This window comes from Arachis stenosperma, chromosome 9 (genome assembly GCF_014773155.1).
Source record: "Arachis stenosperma cultivar V10309 chromosome 9, arast.V10309.gnm1.PFL2, whole genome shotgun sequence".
Classification (NCBI taxonomy): Eukaryota; Viridiplantae; Streptophyta; class Magnoliopsida; order Fabales; family Fabaceae; genus Arachis; species Arachis stenosperma.
In genome coordinates this window covers 71,028,172-71,030,368 of record NC_080385.1, presented here as the reverse complement: position 1 = coordinate 71,030,368, position 2,197 = coordinate 71,028,172, and the positions used below count along the sequence as shown (strand labels likewise).

The 2,197-nt window shown below is 36.6% G+C and overlaps 1 non-coding gene across 1 annotated transcript; it reads right to left on the bottom strand.

Moving 5' to 3' along the window:
- Nucleotides 1-1,833: 1,833 nt before the first annotated feature.
- LOC130952798 (small nucleolar RNA R71) lies at nt 1,834-1,941 on the bottom strand. Its single transcript, XR_009074974.1, has one exon. It is a non-coding gene; the product is annotated as a small nucleolar RNA R71 (small nucleolar RNA).
- Nucleotides 1,942-2,197: the final 256 nt, after the last annotated feature.

Below are 2,197 nucleotides of genomic sequence, written 5' to 3'. Positions count from 1 at the left end.
AAATTTGGCTGGCTGAGAAGCCATGTCTAATCTTATTGGACCGAGGTTTCAACTTATCATCACAAGAGCTTGTTGATTTCTATCAAACTTGCTATTGGAGCAATGATCTGCTGAGGCTTGGCTGGCCATTGGCCATGTTTAGTGTTTTGGACCAAAGCTTTCTTTGAAAGCTTGGCTGGCTGTGAAGCCATGTCTAATTCCTGGACCGGAGTCTTAGATTAGCATTGCAATGATTCCTGGAATCCAAATTAAGAATTCTGAAACCTTTATTTTCTATTTCCATATAATTTTCGAAAAATCCAAAAAAATTTATAAAATCATAAAAAACCAAAAAAAGATTTTATGTTTCTTGTTGAGTCTAGTGTCAAATTTTAAGTTTGGTGTCTTGCATGCATTGTTTATTTGATCTTGGTTCTATTTTCAAGTCAATAGTACAGGGAACTGAAGATTCAGAACATGCAGCAGAGGAATTACACAGAAAAAGCTGGGCGTTCAAAACACCCAGTGAAGAAGGACAGACTGGCGTTTAAACGCCAGCCAGGGTGCCTGGTTGGGCGTTTAATGCCCAAAAAGGTAGTGCATTGGGCATTAAACGCTAGAATGTGCACCATTCTGGGCGTTTAACGCCAGGATGGCACAAGAGGGAAGATTTTGTTTTCAAATCAATTTTTTTCAAGTTTTCAAAGTTTTTCAAAATCAAATCTTTTTTAAATCATATCTTTTCAATCAAACCTTTTTCAAAATCAATTTCTTTCCTTTTTCAAAAATACTTGCTATCAATTAATGATTTGATTCAACATTTCAAGTATGTTGCCTTTTCTGTTGAGAAAGGTTTAATATTTGAATCATATCTTTTCTTGTTAGCCAAGTCATTAATTTTTAAAATCAAATCTTTTTAAAATTGTTTTCAAATCATATCTTTTCAATCATATCTTTTTAATCACATCTTTTTCAAAGAAGTTTTCAATCATACCTTTTTAAATGCTAATTTCAAAATCTTTTTCAAAAATTACTTGATTTCTTTCCCACTCTTGGTTTTCGAAAATCAATTAAAGTTTTTCAAAATGTTTTTAAAATCTTTTTAATTTAATTTAATTTTCGAAAGTTCTTCCCCTCTTCTCACATCCTGCTATTTATGGAGTACCACTCCTCCTCAATGCACAATTCGAACTCTATCTGATTAAGTTCGAATTCTTCTACCTCTTCCTTCTAATTTTCTTCTTCTCTGACACCTCAAGGAATCTCTATACTGTGACATAGAGGATTCCACATTTTCTTGTTCTCTTCTCTTTCATATGAGCAGGAACAAAGACAAAAGCATTCTTGTTAAAGCTGACCCTGAACCTGAAAGGACCTTGAAGCGAAAGCTAAGAGAAGCTAAGGCACAACTCTCTGTAGAGGACCTAACAGAAATCTTCAAAGAAGAAGACATGGCAGCCGAAAACAACAACAATGCAAACAATGCAAGGAAGGTGCTGGGTGACTTTACTGCACCTACTCCCCTTCTATGGGAGAAGCATCTCTATCCCTGCCATTGGAGCAAACAACTTTGAGCTTAAGCCTCAATTAGTTTCTCTAATGCAACAGAATTGCAAGTTCCATGGACTTCCATTGGAAGATCCTCATCAGTTCTTAGCTGAATTCTTGCAAATCTGTGACACTGTCAAGACTAATGGGGTTGACCCTGAGGTCTATAGACTTATGCTATTCCCTTTTGCTGTAAGAGACAGAGCTAGGACATGGTTGGACTCACAACGTAAAGAAAGCCTGGACTCATGGGAAAAGCTAGTCAATGCCTTCTTGGCAAAGTTCTTCCCACCTCAAAAATTGAGTAAGCTTAGAGTGGAAGTCCAAACCTTTAGACAGAAGGATGGAGAATCCCCTTATGAAGCTTGGGAAAGATACAAACAATTGATTAGAAAATGTCCTTCTGACATGCTTTCTGAATGGAGCATCATAGGTATTTTCTATGATGGTCTGTCTGAATTGTCCAAGATGTCTTTGGATAGCTCTGCTGGAGGATCTCTTCATCTGAAGAAGACGCCTACAGAAGCTCAAGAACTAATTGAAATGGTTGCAAATAACCAATTCATGTACACTTCTGAAAGGAATCCTGTGAACAATGGGACAAATCAGAAGAAAGGAGTTCTTGAGATTGATAGTCTGAATGCCATTCTGGCTCAGAACAAGATATTGA